Below are 19,372 nucleotides of genomic sequence, written 5' to 3'. Positions count from 1 at the left end.
ATCCCCATTGTAAGCAGCAGTCCTGTCCTGCTTTATGGCAGCTGAGATTCTAGCTATCTGTATAACAGAGCATCTAATGCCAGTTTAGCAAATGTTCTCTTCGGTGTATCAGCTGGATATGAGGAGCAGAAGGTGACACCTGCCAGGTACAATGAGGGTTTTTCCATAGAACAATAGCAGGGAGTATAAAGGTAAATACGGTTCTTCTTTACATCACCTGCGAGTGACGCCAGGGGCCCGTGTGTCCCTTTGTTCCTCTCTGTTCAGCCCTGACAGAGTCATTTCTCATTTCAGGCTTCAGGCATTTGCTGGGAAATATTTCATCTATTTTTAATGAGCTAATGAAGCCTGTGGCCCTGGCGCAGGACTTCCCCGTGACTAATTGCCCCGTTGTTATTTATGGGTGTTAATATCAAATTCATCCATTTTTTATCTTTTAGGAACCATGAAAATCCCCGGGCAGGGACAATGGGTGAGCGCGTTACCTGGGGATGTGAATAAAAAGTTCCGCCGGGTTTTCCTACGGTGAAACAGAAATCCCAGGCGAGAGCAGAACCAGAGATAAAGGTGAATGGAGCCTTGTACAACAGACAGGGGATAGTAGTGTTACACCATTGTGCACACACAAACACACACAAACACACACACACACAAATATTATCTCACAGGCTAAGGGGGGTCCATGACTTATCTGCTTCCATCCAGTCATCCCACTCCCAGCAACTCCCCGACTGACACACACATGCCTCCTGCCCTCTGCACGGCTCACACCGACCCCCGAGGAGGGAAAGAGAAACCGTCCGAAGCACCTCCAGGTATTTCTTATCCTTACGCCGTTATACGACTTAACTCTAAGCAAAAACTGCTTCTGCATAATGAAAGAAAATGATTCCAAGCAGCTTTGCAATATCCAGTCATTCCTCATTGTCACTGTGTCATGTTATTGTCTATTTATATCATCTGCGTTACTGGTTCTGACTCCTGAAACAATGTAGCAGGAAGCAGCTGATTAACAGACAGGGATGAACTGACCTCTGCTATATTGTTTTAAGAGTTTGGAGAAACAAAAAGGATAAACAACGTTTTTAACCTTTGTATTGTAGGGCTACAGTAGAGTGAATTGAGACAGTGGGGCCAAGTTCTGCTGCTTGTAGGCAGTCGGGTCTGTATATTTGTGCTACTGTAGCTGTAAAAAGCTTCTAACCAGGGGAGCAACTACAGAGGAAGCAGACCCTGCAGCTGCAGAGGGGCCCAGGAAGTATAGGGGCCCCTAATTCATATAGAATTTCAGCAAATATTGGTAAAACAGATCAACCTCTAGACATTTTGGGGACCTAAAAAATAATTTGCAGTGGGGCCCAGTAATATCACTCAACCCAAGCATATCAAGTTTTTTTTCTGTACCTCTCCATTTTTTCACTGTCCTGTGGTTACCAGGGTGCTGGACCCTAACAACGAATCATTTGCCTTTATATAAGAAATTTTCAGACTTTTTTGGTTTAAGATCCTCTGTTGCACTGCAACATTTCATGGGCCCCCCAAGATCCTTAAAGGGTAAACAACCCCATGAAAAAATAAAGGGATACACATATTCAGAGCACTTTTGCAATTTTTAATCATTTTCAATATTTTAATGGTTGCTGAGATATTAGCAGTTTTATACCAGGCTTTCAGCTCAACAGCTCTTTGTGAAAGTCAGAGTGTCAGAGACCCAACTGTCTGTTTACTTTCTATGCACCTACATTCTTTTAAACCTGGTGTTGCCAACTCTCATTTGAACCAAAAGCCTGGTATTGGCAGTCTAAAATAGCAAATATCTTAGAAACAAATTAAATTAAAATGCTCCATGCTGCTTTCTTGGGGACGACTACGACGACAGAATGTCGTACCGGAGGAAGGGCTGCCACACTGATTCCCACACACTGTATTGCCTTACAGTGATTTGGGTGCTTTAGACATACCAGTTAACTGCTTAATTGCTGGAGCAATGGGTTCTGATTAAGCGATTCATTTCTCTTGTATTTCTCTGTGATGCTAAAGACATGGGCAGGGCGTAGAACTCACCCATAGGTGCCCACCGCAGAGCACAAGGATGATATATACATTCAATATAAATTATCACTGTATTTAAAGATATTTGTAAATGTGATTGCTATAGAAAGCAGCATTTGTCTGTCCCTTTCTGCACTGCTGGTTCTGATTATTGAAACCAAGTAGCAGGCGTCAGCCCTCCTTCAGCCAGGAATCTGTTTCTCATCCTGCCCTCTTAACACATGTGTTACTCAGCTGGCCTCTGCTGCACTGTTTCAAAAGTCACAACCGCCAGTGCACAGAATATTAAGGGAGTAGGGAATGGGCTAATATTTAGGGGGTTATTTATAAAGCTCCAAACCTTGAATAATTTAGTAGTTTTCGGAGAAAAAAAAAAACTATGAATTTTTCAAGATTTATTAAAGTCAGATGGTCTAAAACAGGGGTGTCCAAACTGCGGCCCGAGGGCCACATGCGGCCCAGGATGCATATGAATGTGGCCTATCTTGAAACGCTTGGTTCCCGAGGAAATAGGAGGAGGGGGGACTCTGTCCATTGCCCAGTTAGTAATAATAATATAATAATATGTCTATTTATTAGTCAGGTGTCCCATATTCCAGTGTATAGCTCCATCTGGTTATCCAACTGCCATTGTAGTTCTTTTCTGTGTATTTCCTTTACTTTTACAAATCAAACGTGTTTGTGTATTTCATGTGTGGCCCCAGACAATTTTTCTTTTTGCAATGTGGCCCGGCGAGCCAAAAGTTTGGACACCCCTGGTCTAAAAACTCAGAATCTGAAATCCCGGCATCTAAAAGCTCTCGAGGTCCCGTATAAGTCAATGGGGAAGGTCCCAGTGTCTGTGCTGATGTCAGTACTGATATCCAATGAGTTTGTGATTTCTGCATAAAAAACTATGAGTTTTTTTTCGCAGAAACCACAAACTATTCTGAGTTCGGGGGAAAGCTCCAAATTTTGCCCGACCCTATTTTTCGGGCTTCTTTCTTGATAAATAAGGTCCATTCTGGCAATCGGAGTTGCTCGGATGTCTAACTTAGAAATACTGAGATAAATTCGGACCTTGATAAATAACCCCCTTAGTGTTTCCTTTTGCTTTTTTTCTTCAGAGAGCCCATGTGCTGAGCTGATTGGGATCCTCTCTCTGTAACATTTTCTTAATTGTTGACTTTGCTTTAATCTTAAACTTCCGCCCCCTGGAACAAACTGCATTTATGTTTATTAATCGGCTTCTGACACATTTAATCTGGGCTAATGGCTCTCAGTCAGCGGCTACTGACCAATGGCAACTCATCTACACCAACTCAACTCCCTCGGGTGAAAAGTACAGAGAAGACAAGGGAGGGTACAGTTTATTGTGTGCCCAGAGTAGTCTTTCTCTTTAAAGCGCTATGGAATATAGAAAAAAAAATAAAAAATTTAAATTCATTTTAGAAAATTTGAAAAAATATAAAATTACTTGAGCATTGAACATACACATTCCATTGACTTCTGTAGAAACTCATCAGGTTTTACCTGCTTTTTTTTACATTCACATTCTCCAGATCTTCCATAAATATCAAAATTACAGTTTACAATATTCAAATTTAAAAAAAAAAAATACATTTGTTGGGGGTTTCGGCTTTGTTATCTCTAATCGCAGCAAAAACTCAATTTTAAATTTTAAAAAGAAAATAAACATTTTTAAATCAGCCTCTGAGCTTCCTATTACTAACAATGTAATTACAAAACACCTTTTCCCTGATTAAAACCATAAATGCAAGAAAGCATTTTGTGCTGACATAATTATGTTTTTGTGGTCAAAAAATTGATTCTGTGATCACTAAATGAATAATAAAGTGATAAAATGTTTTAATGAACTTTTTGCAGAGTATATTGATTTGTGCACACAAAGTCTTTTTTGGGGGGCATAATAAATGCTGTGAGCATGAAAACATTTTTGGACTCAAAACTAAATTTGTAGTTACAAACGGAATTTTGTCTGTACTTAATGAACTCTATGGACACACAAAATTTTTATAGAAAAATACATCGCAGGGGCAGATTTATCAAGGGTCGAATTTCGAAGTGATAAATACTTCGAAATTCAACCATCGAATGGCTTTACTTCGACTTCGAATATCGAAGTAGACGTTTTTTTCACCGAATTTGACCGTTTTGCGGTCGAAGTAAAATCAATGGATTTCATCCATCGATCGAACGATTTTTCTTCGACTTCAAAAAACTTAGAAAACTGCTCTAGAAGGTCCCATTGACTGACATAGCATTTCGACAGGTTTAATTTGGCAAAGTATTGAAGTAGAAGTTTTTTTTAAAGAGACAGTACTTCGATTATCAAATGGTCGAATATTCGAATATTTGAACGATTTTACTTCAAATCGAAGTCGTGGTATCCTATTCGATGGTCGAAGTATCCCAAAAATTACTTCGAATTTCGAATTTTTTTTTACTTTGAAAATTCCCTCGAATTCACTTCAACCCTTGATAAATCTGCCCCGCAGTGTTACAATGTTTATTTCTGTGCATTGAAAAAGGATATTTGTATTTATAGAGGAGATTGATCAGAATTAGGAAATCTTGACTTTTTTTATTCTCAGGGATTTAGCATTTTGAAATTTTTCTCTCATTTCACAAGGATCTCATAGAATTTATGGGAAATGTAAACCCTCAAAAACAAAGTAATTTCAAATTGCCCAGAGGGCAAATGCTGTTTACATAATTTTTTTTTCTAGTTATGAAGTTCGTCACAGTATTAAAACTAAGATAATGAATTTGAAATGACAGCAACACCTGCTGGTCATTTTGTCAGACAACTAAATATGAATTGAGTGAGAAAAGGAAAGGCTTGTGATGTTGCTCTGCTTAGAACTGACCAGAAAAACATCAGATGATGCTTCTTTACTCACTAACTTCCTTTTCTAAGCAACATCACAAGACTTCACGTTTCCCACTAAATACATTTTCGGCCAACCTTTAAATTAATTTTGATGAGGATGTAGAGACTGATATTCTGAGACAATTTGCAATTGATTTTCATTATATTTATGTTTTTTTATTTAGCAGCTCTCCAGTTTGTAATTTCAGCAATCTGGTTGCTAGGGCCCAAATTCCCCTAGCAACCATGCACTGATTTGAATAAGACTCCTTAGTTATGAAGTTCGTCACAGTATTAAAACTAACGTAATGAATTTGAAATGACAGCAACACCTGCTGGTCATTTTGTCAGACAACTAAATATGAATTGAGTGAGAAAAGGAAAGGCTTGTGATGTTGCTCTGCTTAGAACTGACCAGAAAAACATCAGATGATGCTTCTTTACTCACTAACTTCCTTTTCTAAGCAACATCACAAGACTTCATGTTTCCCACTAAATACATTTTCGGCCAACCTTTAAATTAATTTTGATGAGGATGTAGAGACTGATATTCTGAGACAATTTGCAATTGATTTTCATTTTTTTATGTTTTTTTATTTAGCAGCTCTCCAGTTTGTAATTTCAGCAATCTGGTTGCTAGGGCCCAAATTCCCATAGCAACCATGCACTGATTTGAATAAGAGACCTGAATAAAAAGATGAGCAATAAAAAGTAACAATAACAATACACTTGTAGCCTTACAGAGCATTTGTTTTTTTTATGGGGTCAGTCACCCCCATTTGAAAGCTGGAAAGAGTTGGAAGAAGAAGGCAAATAATTTAAAAAACTATAAAAAAAAATAACAATGATGACCAATTGAAAAGTTGCTTAGAATTTGTCATTTAACTTAAAGGTCAACAGCTATTTAAATATCAGACGTGCTTAGAAGAGCAATCGGGCAACTGTACATGAATATGTTTTGAAGGTTTACATTTCTATTAATGGTAACCCAACTTGAGAATTCTTAACAGCAAATTCTTCATATGGCGGAAGGACGGTGAGATTCCCATTCAAAGGAATGCAGATGTTCCCATTGGTTGGAATAGATCTTGGCAGCTTTGGGCTCCCACATTTTTCATTAGAAGAAACAAACATGTCTGAGAAGGCATAAACAATTTTGTGAAATAGGGATACATTTCCACTTGTAAAATTGACTCTCAAGAGTTTTCATTTTTATTTTGTGCTACAAAAATTCTTTTTGTGTTGACAAAATTCACTTTGGAAAAATTGGATTTTATTTTGTGACCACCAAACACTTTGTATTATTTCAGTATAATACACAAAAGCCATGAATATCTTGTAAATGATAACCATTTATCTTGTAAATGGTGAGTTCTGATGTCATCAGTTATTAACGGTGAGTTCTGATGTCATTTCTGTCACATGACTCACTGAAATTTTTGTATTATAATAAATAAAGTACCCCAGGTTGTAAAATATGAGGATATTAGAAGTTACCTCGGAGATCCATGAGCTGTATAAAAACACTCAGCCTTCGGCCTCATACTTTTATATGGTCGTGAAACTCCTTGGTAACTTATAATATCCTTATATTTTACAAGAGGGTGTACTTTATTCACTAAATAACACCCAATGACTTCTGTGTGTTATATAAAATAACTGGCTGGGGGACAAACGGGGTCATAGAATCCAGGGCCGGCCCGAACCAGCCGGGCGCCCCAGGCAACCCCGTTGGCCGCTTCGCCCCCTCCACCGCGCGCATGTGCACTCGAACCTGAGCGTTCGCAAGCGTGCATGCGCACAAATGAGCACAACAAGAAGAACTGCAGACCGGAATGAGGTAGGCAATAGTGAAAGGTACGTGCCTGGCGTCCCTCAAGCTTTGCACCCTAGGCACGTGCCTACTCTGCCTACCCCTAGTCCCGGCCTGATAGAATCCCTTCCATTAAGAAAGAGACGCCTTCTCTGAATATATTCTCTGATATATTTCTATAACAAGGCAGCACATAGGTGGTCTCCCCAACTCTCCCTCTGGCTTGGCACCCCAGTTTTTACTCCCGTGTACCTCTACATGGGCTCACCGTTTGGGGGGCCGCTGCTTTCAGCGAGACAAAGGGAACCAGTTGTCTAATGTCAGAAAACACAGGCGGTGGAACTTGAGGGAAATATATGATTGTGAGACAATTAACCCTCTAAGTGCTTATCGATATACAGTAGTCTTGACAGAAAGTGAAAACCACTAGACGGTGAATCTACTACAGCACTTAAAGTGTTAATATCAAGGCAAACCCAAACCAAGAGGAATGCGAGTGAATGAGAAGAGGGTGCAGTTCTATAACAACGTGTATTTGGTTTAATCAGATTTGACTGCGGAGTCCCCCGGTTCCCTGACGTTGTTGCTGAAGTATGTACTGAATGTCGCCCCTTGGGCAAGCGAATCTCTGCTTGTGTTTGGCACAGAATATTCATTTATTCCGACTACTAACGTCAAGCAAAGAGCTGCGGCAGCGCGTGATACTTGAGCAATAAACAACCAAATGCTGTGAGCAAAGTGTTCAGAACAAAGAGGCCCATCAGTAATGAGTCTGGCACCAACCAGCTCTTCATAAAGGGTTAATCTCAGGTTACCCTGCCAACACTGCGCTATAGAAGGATCATATAAGGTCTTCACTCAGTATTCCCTTTGACTCATTCTATTATAAAGGCCACAACATTGTTGCAAAGCCTATCTATCAAGATGCTCAGGCTCCCTTTCTGCCAGTCTATCACTATAAAACTATAAGGACTTCACTTAATCAACTCACTCCAAAACTTTCAATTATAAGTGTGATTAATTGGTAAATGGAGTCTGGAATGTTGATATAGATGAATCACTGGAGTCTTCTGCATAGAGAGCTTTCCCAAAATGATGATTGAACCCGAGATCAGTAGGATCAATTTCTGCAGTAGGTGAATTTCTCAAACTGTTGAAATGACGCCGGCGGCAAAATGCACGTTTCACGAATTTTTCGCCCTTTCACAAATTTCACTGCAAATTCTTCAGCAAAGCAAATGTCGAAAGATTCACAAAATGTGAATTTTGACGCCAGCGTCATTTCACGGACGATGTGCATTAAAGTCAAAAAGCATGCTTTTAATTGCCGCCGGCATCTGAATTGTCGCCGGCGTCAAAAAAACGGTGAATTTTCGCAAATATATTCATTGCCGGCGAAATGCAGAAATTCAATGCTGGCGAATAAGTTCACCCATCACTAGCACTGCTGTCGTCTCTTTCCCAAAATGTATTAACTGATGAATCGGAGAGCCGCCTAGAGAGCTTATATGGGAGCGAAGAGTATGAGACGGATTTTCAATCCTAAATTCTAGAAAACCAGTAAATACAGTAAATAGAAATCAAATGGCAAAAATCAGCATTTAGGGAATACTCTTTGAAAACACAAATTCTTTTGAAGGTAAATTTCCCCTTCAAAGGGATGGGTCACCTTTAATTTCATCATCATCATCATCATTTATTTATATAGCGCTGTCAAGATACGCAGTGCTTAAAATAATTTAACTTTTAGTCTGTTCTAACATGGCCAATTCTAAGCAAATTTTCAATTGGTCTTCATTATTATTTTTTTCTTTAATGCTTTACCTTCTTCTGACTCTTTCCAGCTTACAAATGGGGTCACTGACCCCATCTAAAAACAAATGCTCTGTAAAGCTACAGATCTATTGTTGTTGCTACTTTTTATTACTCTTCTTTCTATTCAGGCCTCTCCTATTCATATTCCAGTCTCTTATTCAAATCAGTGCATGGTTGCTAGGGGAATTTGGACCCTAGCAACCAGATTACTGAAACTGCAAACTGGAGAGCTGCTGAATAAAAAGCTAAATAACTCAAAAACCACAAATAATTAAAAATTAAAACCAATTGCAAATTGTCTCAGAATATCACTCTCTCCATCAAACTCAAAGGTGAACAACCCCTTTAATAAGGGATTTTTCCTGCTGTAAGATACCTGCACCCAAGGGAATGGGATCACTGAAAATCATATTTAACATAAAATTAATTTCCTCCTTTTTTGACCTTGCGTTGCTTGAATCAATGCAGCTTTGTGAGTGCGGTTTCCCCTTTGCATTTGCAGCGAGGGTGCCGGGAGTTAGGCGTCTGTAGCTACAGTCGTCTCATTCATCACACAATCCTCTGTTATGGTTTTGGGAAACACAAAGCCCGACACATCTGGCAATGGGCAGAACTGCCCGAAAAGTTTTAGGCTCCCACATAGGGAACTCGTTACCGTTGCTTTAATAGCTGCTGCTTATTGGCTGTAATTCTCTTTTTATTGGAATATTATGGAATCTCTGGATTAAAATTATTTTAGATGAAAACGCCTATTATAAACACTTTCTCAGTGTCCTTTAAATTGCACAGTTTAGTGATAGGAACCTAAAATGCTCTGCTCTCATTTCCCTACAGAAATAGGGATTGGTATCAAGAAGTTACCTAATATATAGAGACAAGAGGAAAGTGTTGGAAGGGTTACTGTCTGCTCTCTCTCATTTCCCTACAGAAATAGGGATTGGTATCAATAGAAGTTACCTAATATATAGAGACAAGAGGAAAGTGTTGGAAGGGTTACTGTCTGCTCTCTCTCATTTCCCTACAGAAATAGGGATTGGTAGCACTAGATAGGTACCTAATATATAGAGACAAGAGGAAAGTGTTGGAAGGGTTACTGTCTGCTCTCTCTCATTTCCCTACAGAAATAGGGTTTGGTAGCACTAGATAGGTACCTAATATATAGAGACAAGAGGAGAGTGTTGGAAGGGTTACTGTCTGCTCTCTCTCATTTCCCTACAGAAATAGGGATTGGTAACACTAGATAGGTACCTAATATATAGAGACAAGAGGAAAGTGTTGGAAGGGTTACTGTCTGCTCTCTCTCATTTCCCTACAGAAATAGGGATTGGTAACACTAGATAGGTACCTAATATATAGAGACAAGGGGAAAGTGTTGGAAGGGTTACTGTCAGCTCTCTCTCATTTCCCTACAGAAATAGGGATTGGTAACACTAGATAGGTACCTAATATATAGAGACAAGAGGAAAGTGTTGGAAGGGTTACTGTCTGCTCTCTCTCATTTCCCTACAGAAATAGGGATTGGTAGCACTAGATAGGTACCTAATATATAGAGACAAGAGGAAAGTGTTGGAAGGGTTACTGTCTGCTCTCATTTCCCTACAGAAATAGGGATTGGTAACACTAGATAGGTACCTAATATATAGAGACAAGAGGAAAGTGTTGGAAGGGTTACTATATGCTCTCTCTCATGTGGGGTAAAGCAGCAGAAGCCAAAGCTGCATCTGATTTATACGCTAATCATTTGGTTTTATCACCAAATTGTGACCTTCAATTTCCTGGCTTCCCATTGGCTCCCCTCTGCCCCCCAGAGTTCAGGTTTAACCTATAAATCAAGCTGTTGTTTCCTAGACACATCACTCAAGTTTCTTCATCTGCCTGGAAAAAATTTGGGCAAATGGAAAAGAAAACATGCCCATAAAATCCTAACCCGGGATCTAAGCACGTCTGTCTGACTCCCAGTTTCCCAGGCCAAACAGAACTGAGCAGCCACTACTTAGTAGCAAACTGGAGATAATTACCAGGGGCAAATTGTAACAGAAAAAACCCTATTTAACATGAAATGCAGCACCGACAGCTCAATCCCCAACCCAAGCCCTCACCTGTCTGTACTGACATGTATTGCCATAGTTTTATGGGATCTCTCTGTACAGACTATGAGCAAACTTAGGGGCTGTTCCTACTGAATTGTGCTTAGTACAAGGAATACCTATGCTGCCATAGTTTTATGGGATCTCTCTGTACAGACTATGAACAAACTTAGGGGACTGTTCCTGCTGAATTGTGCTTCGTACAGGGAATACCTATGCTGCCATAGTTTTATGGGATCTCTCTGTACAGACTATGAGCAAACTTAGGGGACTGTTCCTGCTGAATTGTGCTTAGTACAGGGGAATACCTATACTGACATAGTTTTATGGGATCTCTCTGTACAGACTATGAGCAAACTTAGGGGGTTGTTCCTGCTGAATTATGCTTAGTACAGGGGATACCTATGCTGCCATAGTTTTATGGGATCTCTCTGTACAGACTATGAGCAAACTTAGGGGACTGTTCCTGCTGAATTGTGCTTAGTACAGGGGAATACCTATACTGACATAGTTTTATGGGATCTCTCTGTACAGACTATGAGCAAACTTAGGGGACTGTTCCTGCTGAATTGTGCTTAGTACAGCGGAATACCTATGCTGCCATAGTTTTATGGGATCTCTCTGTACAGACTATGAGTAAACTTAGGGGGTTGTTCCTGCTGAATTGTGCTTAGTACAGGGGAATACCTATGCTGTTATAGTTTTATGGGATCTCTCTGTACAGACTATGAGCAAACTTAGGGACTGTTCCTGCTGAATTGTGCTTAGTACAGGGAATACCTATGCTGCCATAGTTTTATGGGATCTCTCTGTACAGACTATGAGCAAACTTAGGGGACTGTTCCTGCTGAATTGTGCTTCGTACAGGGAATACTTATGCTGCCATAGTTTTATGGGATCTCTCTGTACAGACTATGAGCAAACTTAGGGGACTGTTCCTGCTGAATTGTGCTTAGTACAGGGGAATACCTATACTGACATAGTTTTATGGGATCTCTCTGTACAGACTATGAGCAAACTTAGGGGGTTGTTCCTGCTGAATTATGCTTAGTACAGGGGATACCTATGCTGCCATAGTTTTATGGGATCTCTCTGTACAGACTATGAGCAAACTTAGGGGACTGTTCCTGCTGAATTGTGCTTAGTACAGGGGAATACCTATACTGACATAGTTTTATGGGATCTCTCTGTACAGACTATGAGCAAACTTAGGGGACTGTTCCTGCTGAATTGTGCTTAGTACAGCGGAATACCTATGCTGCCATAGTTTTATGGGATCTCTCTGTACAGACTATGAGTAAACTTAGGGGGTTGTTCCTGCTGAATTATGCTTAGTACAGGGAATACCTATGCTGCCATAGTTTTATGGGATCTCTCTGTCAGGGTCGGACTGGGGGGACCGGGGCCCACCGGGACTGTTGCCGAGGGCCCCCCTCCGGCCACCCGTCCCCCCACTGCGACGCGCCGGCTCAGCAAGGAAGCCGCTCGGTGCGCATGCGCAATAGCGCCGCTTGGCGCGCAGGCGGCGCTGCTCAGCGCCGATAATTTGTATTTATTTTTTTTAAATATAAATATTTAGAGAGGGGTTCTGGCCCGGCGTGGGCCCATGAGGGTCGGGGCCCACCGGGTATTTTCCCGGTGTCCCGCCGGGCCAGTCCGACACTGCTCTCTGTACAGACTATGAGCAAACTTAGGGACTGTTCCTGCTGAATTGTGCTTAGTACAGGGGAATACCTATGCTGCCATAGTTTTATGGGATCTCTCTGTACAGACTATGAGCAAACTTAGGGGACTGTTCCTGCTGAATTGTGCTTAGTACAGGGAATACCTATGCTGCCATAGTTTTATGGGATCTCTCTGTACAGACTATGAGCAAACTTAGGGACTGTTCCTGCTGAATTGTGCTTAGTACAGAGGAATACCTATGCTGCCATAGTTTTATGGGATCTCTCTGTACAGACTATGAGCAAACTTAGGGGCTGTTCCTGCTGAATTGTGCTTAGTACAGGGAATACCTATGCTGCCATAGTTTTATGGGATCTCTCTGTACAGACTATGAGCAAACTTAGGGGACTGTTCCTGCTGAATTGTGCTTAGTACAGGGAATACCTATGCTGCCATAGTTTTATGGGATCTCTCTGTACAGACTATGAGCAAACTTAGGGGACTGTTCCTGCTGAATTGTGCTTAGTACAGGGAATACCTATGCTGCCATAGTTTTATGGGATCTCTCTGTACAGACTATGAGCAAACTTAGGGACTGTTCCTGCTGAATTGTGCTTAGTACAGAGGAATACCTATGCTGCCATAGTTTTATGGGATCTCTCTGTACAGACTATGAGCAAACTTAGGGGCTGTTCCTGCTGAATTGTGCTTAGTACAGGGAATACCTATGCTGCCATAGTTTTATGGGATCTCTCTGTACAGACTATGAGCAAACTTAGGGCTGTTCCTGAGCTTAGAGGACCGAAGTCTTGCCCTGTTAAACACTCAGTATAAATCACGTGAATAAAAAAGTCACTGTTCTGCTCTGTGTTGTTAGTCGGACCCTGAACAGATGGAAATACTCACAGATTTCTGATATTCTCGGAGTAACAATTACCAGGGGCCCAGGGGTGCAATTTCATTAATCAGCTTGTTTTATTCAGTGTTTTGCTTACATTAAATGGGACAGGCAGAGAGCTATTCAATAAAATGCTAACATTGCTCACTAACCTCTCTCTGGGGTGGGGGGATCAGGGTTAATATGCACTAAGGGTAAATTCCTATCACACAGCAGATCTTAACCCCTTCCCTGCTGCAGTGTCTGCAGAGACAATACCAGTACTGAAATACATGAAGGCTGGGGCTCCCCCCCCCCCCATCCCTAGGTACAACTGATCAGTATGAGAGTAACAGGGACAGGGGGTGCACATTAACCTCAGCTGGTGGGACAGTGAATTGCACAGAACAGATTGGTATCAATGAGAGAGTTTGATTGGCAGGTCATGTGATCTCATTGGCTGTCTATAGAGGGGGGTGTTGGCCAGAGCAACCGGCCTGGACCCCAGACCTTTGGGGGTTTTGCTGAGACAAATAACTGTATCTCAAACATTAATTTCCCAATAGGAGGGGGCTATAACTGTGCCCCAACGGGTAAAACAAGGGGTGTTGGCTGTACAGTAAGGCAAGTTTGCAACAGGATAAAAATCTGGCTTGGCCCATTGCATGGCATGCATTCAACCAACAGCTCTGCAGGGTGCAGCAGTGCATGGAAATAGCCCAAGCTCACGTGCAGCTTCTCTTTGTTACTGGCTCGGCTCTGCAACATTTGTGTCACCTTTAAACCAAATGTCTACACACGTTACTGCAAATGAATGTAACTCACACTGATTTATGCGCTGCCTGATTATTAATAAGCCAATGAGAATGTGGCTTTTATTATAGACGTGAACACAAGGTAGAGAAGGTAAATATTACAGTGTACTGCGAGGAGAAATGTCATTCTGTGTGTATAATATGGAGCAGTGTGGCACAGGTTAATGGGATATCTCTGTGCAGACTATGAGCAAACTTAGGGACTGTTCCTGCTGAATTGTGCTTAGTACAGAGGAATACCTATGCTGCCATAGTTTTATGGGATCTCTCTGTACAGACTATGAGCAAACTTAGGGGACTGTTCCTGCTGAATTGTGCTTAGTACAGGGAATACCTATGCTGCCATAGTTTTATGGGATCTCTCTGTACAGACTATGAGCAAACTTAGGGACTGTTCCTGCTGAATTGTGCTTAGTACAGGGGAATACCTATGCTGCCATAGTTTTATGGGATCTCTCTGTACAGACTATGAGCAAACTTAGGGGCTGTTCCTGCTGAATTGTGCTTAGTACAGGGGAATACCTATGCTGCCATAGTTTTATGGGATCTCTCTGTACAGACTATGAGCAAACTTAGGGGCTGTTCCTGCTGAATTGTGCTTAGTACAGTTGAAAACATATGATGCCATAGTTTTATAGGATCATGAGAATCTGACATATGCAGCAGAGTGCTGAAGAATGAGGGCCAGTGCTACTATTTGTCATATAAAAACTGGTAAAGAAAACATGATATTTTTACTTTGATGTATCCAAAAAATACAATTAGTAGGTAACACGTGCATAACACACATAGTTACAGGTAATGGATAGAAACCAATTCAGATGAATATTTTTATTATTGGATTAGTTTAACCCATTACAAGTCACTTTCTCTAAATATCCCAGTGCTTAATATTTATCTTCAGCCCTGTTGCAGTCTACAAATAATAAAGCCTCTTTTCATTAAGTGAAATCATGAAGTGATGACAGTCGAGCACAATAGAGACGCTGCACTTTAACACCCTCAGTGCCCTGCCTGGATGAACACCGCTAGCACTAAGACCTGGTTCCTCCGTCCTGCTGAAAACATAAATTAAAGCAGACACTGTCCCATATAAGGATATCAGGATATTTCCCTTAAAATGCTCTTAGTTCCTGTTCTCAGATGGAGTTTCCAGTGGAGCTTGCACACAACTCAGCAACAGTCGCAGCAGCAGTGATGAATGGGGCTCACAGACATTTATTCCTTAGAAGATCCAGGGAAGGAATTGCTTTTAACTGTCATTAAGGTAAATAGGAGAGAGTCGCATGGCAGCAGTGCAGGATGTGTATGTACCTTGTGATGTACTCAGTGCAGTTGCCCTTTAACTGGTAATGAAAGGGTTACAACAGTGGGTCACTTTTATCTGGGACAGGGACAGCCAATGACAAAATAAAAATCTGTTTTGAGACTTTTAACTATTTAAAGGGCAACTTCTCCCAAACTTTATTTTTTGGTTATAGAAAGAACATGGAATTCTCTGCCACTTCCCAATATACATAGATTAAATATTTGCACAGGCTTTCCAGTTATTTGTCAGTGTAAATGTGAGCGTCCGGGTTTGTGTTCTCCGCACTGATACAATGTCACAACTGGAAAGGAAGGGACTTGTTACATTGTATCATTCTGAGTATATAGAGAAAGGGGATCTGAAGTTATTGATCTTAAAGGGGCTGTTCCCCTTTAAATTACCTCTTAGTATGATGTAGAGAGGGATATTCTGGGACAATTTGCAATTGGTTTTCATTTTTTTATTATTTGTGTTTTTTCAGTTATTTAGCTTTTTATTCAGCAGCTCTCCAGTCTGTCATTCCAGCAATATGGTTGCTATGGTCTAAATTCCCCTAGTAACCATGCACTGATTTGAATAAGAGACTGGAATATGAATAGGAGAGGCCTGAATAGAAAGACGAGGAATAAAAAGTAAGAATAACAATAAATGTGTAGGCTTTCAGAGCATTTGTTTTTAGATGGGGTCAGTGACCCCCCATTTGAAAGCTGGAAAGTGTCAGAAGAAGAAGGCAAATGATTAAAAAAACTAAAAAAACTTAAAAAAAAAAATGAAGACCAATTGAAAAGTTGCTTAATATTAGCCATTCTGTAATATACTAAATACTGCCAGTCTTTCTGGAGACGCTTCAGGGTTCCCCTCGTGGTCAGATTTAAAAGGCGCAGAAAACCTGTGGCTATTTCCAATCACAGTCCATGTGCCGTTCTGCACCTCTTGCTCTCACAATTATAGGGAGGAAATTCTGCATTTTGGGTAAAAAAATATGGGGATTTGCTTCTGAAATTGCCCTCAAAGTCACATGCTGCTCAGCACCTTGTTCCTACAACAGAGACCTGGGAAAGCCAAGGGATATTTAGAGGAAGGGGAAATGTTTTGGTGCATTTATCTGTGAGCTGAAAGAAAATATTGATTTTGGAAGCTGGAGAGTAAAACACCAGATTGACTCAATAGCCACACACAAGGCTATTCATTAGGATAGATAAGATATAGGACACCCTTATTAATTTAGTTGCCTCTCTCTGCCTTTGACTTGTTCTATTGCTCATAGTTCCCAAATACAATTAATTTTCCAGGAAAGTCCCTGGAATTGTCTTTCTGTCACTGGAATTTTTGTCCCACAACAAAATATCCCTGAAAATGGTCATTTTGGTGACGTAGTAGCGTCTAATTGCTCTGTATATTCCCATTTTTGATTTATTAAAGGGGAAGTATAACTGGGACAAACATTTAGCCAAACTGTAACACTGATTTCCCAACTGGAAGCCAAGAATTTATTCTGTGTGTCAGGAGTGCATTGCACATTGCTGCCTCATGCTGGAACGGGCCAATCAGAGCCGGGGAAATCTGTCAGTGACTCACAGCATGAGCGTGTGTGTTTTTCAGACAGAAAATAAATGTTAGGTTGTACAACTTACAGAAGTCAAATATGAAATTAACAGTAAGATACAACTAATAAATGAATTTTTAAACCAACTGCAGGGATGTCTTGTAATAGCAATACTTGCCCTTTAAGGACCTGTATAGTGGGGAGGTGATGCTTTCCTTCTCCTTCTGTTCCCATTGATGATATACAGACCCTAATGCTACTGCAACTTTTACACTGTATATATATATTTATATAATACACAAAAGCCATGAATATCTTGTAAATTATATCCTTATAAACGGTGAGTTCTGATGTCATCAGTTATAAACGGTGAGTTCTGATGTAATTTCTGTCACATGACTCACTAAAATTTGTGTATTATAATAAATACAGTACCCCCAGTTGTAAAATATGAGGATATTATAAGTTACCTCGGAGTTCCATATGGTCATGAAACTCCTCGGTAACTTATAATATCCTTATATTTTACAAGAGGGGGTACTTTATTCACTATATATTAGGTTTCTCTCTACTGGGAGAGACAAATTTTTTCACCTTGTTTCGCCGCGAAAATGACACCCATAGACTTGTATGGCGGCGTGAGTAAAAAAAAAAAATTCGTAGCGCGACAAAAAATTTTTTGACACCCATAGACTTAAATCGGCGTCGGCAACATTTTACTGGCGGCAAATTTTTGGCGAAGCAAAATTCGTCCAGTCTCTAGTGCTACCGACCCCTATATCTGTAGGGAAATGAGAGCAGAGCCCTTCTATGCACAGAGGGGTTAAGATGAATATTTCAGGAACTGTTTTAGGACTTTTTTTAGGAAAACTATGGGAAGATATTAAACAAAAAAAAATCCCCAAATGCCCAGAATAGTGTTTTTTTCCTGCTTTCAGTTTTTGTTCTGAGTATAATGACATGGGGTGACGCTGCCAAGAGACTCTATTTCAGCAGTATCACCTCTCACTCTATTACACCCAGGTACGGAGTTAAATAACAATCACTTTTGCGGTCGGGAGATTTCACGGCGAGTAGAAGTCGTGTGGGTGATTAGGAAAGTGAGACTTAATGTAGAACTTGAGAGACAAAATCCTTGTGCTGAGTAGGACTTGGCCACTTTGGGCAGCAGACGCTCGGTAATGGAAAGACCCAGGATCACTGCAGCCTGAGTGTAAGTTTAATATGTATTTACTGCACAGTTACTCATTGTGTATAAATGTCATGCACACATACACCTTTGTGTACCTGCCGTCAGTGTTATTATATAAGTGAGTGCACTGGGTGCTGGTTATATATAATATATAGTGTAAATAATTATAACAGCCGTGCAGCATATTTCATTTCAGTTAATTATATTGTAAATGTTTGGCTGACACTCAGGGATAAGTTGCATTAGATGTTATACTTATAATATTCATTCATTAGGAACATATGCACTTGTCTTGTCATCTCTTTGGGGATCCCCCCACCCAAACACTGTTTTCTACAATGAAAGACAATACAATTCTAAACTAAGGGGACCCAGTCTGAAGGTCAGTTAGGAGCAGGGCCGCTCCGGCCATGAGGGTGACTGTTACCCCAATGTTTCTATATATCTGTAACCTTGTTATGAGCTAAGGGGGCCCAGTCTGAAGGTCAGTTAGGGGGAGATTTGGGGTGAGTGCTTATTTGTACCCTGGGTACCCCTGGAACTATAGCAGGGTGACACCCCAATGTTTCTATATATCTGTAACCTTGTTATGAGCTAAGGGGGCCCAGTCTGAAGGTCAGTTAGGGGGAGATTTGGGGTGAGTGTTTATTTGTACCCTGGGTACCCCTGGAACTATTTCCATCCAATGGACAGCACTCCTTTTTCCATAAAACCGTCTTTATTTTTCTTAGGACAGCAACATGCAGCATGTTGCTGTCCTAAGAAAAATAAAGACGGTTTTATGGAAAAAGGAGTGCTGTCCATTGGATGGAATTTGTATACTCTGGAGCAGCCAATGTGAATGGGCTACTGGACGCGCACCCAATATCAAAAATTTGGGCAGAAATGTGAGTGCGGTCTGATTTGTTTTCTATACCCCTGGAACTATAGCAGGGTGACACCCCAATGTTTCTATATATCTGTAACCTTGTTATGAGCTAAGGGGACCCAGTCTGAAGGTCAGTTAGGGGGAGATTTGGGGTGAGTGATTATTTGTGACCTGGGTACCCCTGGAACTATAGCAGGGTGACACCCCAATGTTTCTATATATCTGTAACCTTGTTATGAGCTAAGGGGGCCCAGTCTGAAGGTCAGTTAGAGGGAGATTTGGGGTGAGTGTTTATTTGTACCCTGGGTACCCCTGGAACTATAGCAGGGTGACTGTTACCCCAATGTTTCTATATATCTGTAATCTTGTTATGAGCTAAGGGGGCCCAGTCGGAAGGTCAGTTAGGGGGAGATTTGGGGTGAGTGTTTATTTGTACCCTGGGTACCCCTGGAACTATAGCA

General features: G+C 40.8%; 1 protein-coding gene across 2 annotated transcripts in view; it reads left to right on the top strand.

Annotated features, from left to right (window-relative positions):
- The first annotated feature begins 522 nt into the window (after positions 1 to 522).
- The window catches only part of lrrc32.1.L (leucine rich repeat containing 32, gene 1 L homeolog), a 36,879-nt gene continuing 18,029 nt past the window's right edge, over positions 523 to 19,372 (top strand). The window contains exon 1 of one of the 2 annotated variants that reach the window (XM_041582810.1): positions 523 to 815. The gene's annotated coding sequence lies outside the window, so the exon portion shown is untranslated. Of the gene's footprint in view, positions 816 to 15,041; positions 15,264 to 19,372 lie in introns of those variants that run through there. The other variant, XM_018245627.2, reaches the window with a different exon arrangement.

The sequence above is a fragment of the Xenopus laevis genome, chromosome 2L (genome assembly GCF_017654675.1).
Source record: "Xenopus laevis strain J_2021 chromosome 2L, Xenopus_laevis_v10.1, whole genome shotgun sequence".
Taxonomy (NCBI): Eukaryota; Metazoa; Chordata; class Amphibia; order Anura; family Pipidae; genus Xenopus; species Xenopus laevis.
The sequence above is the reverse complement of the archived record's forward strand: the minus strand, read 5'-3'. Positions and strand labels throughout refer to the sequence as shown.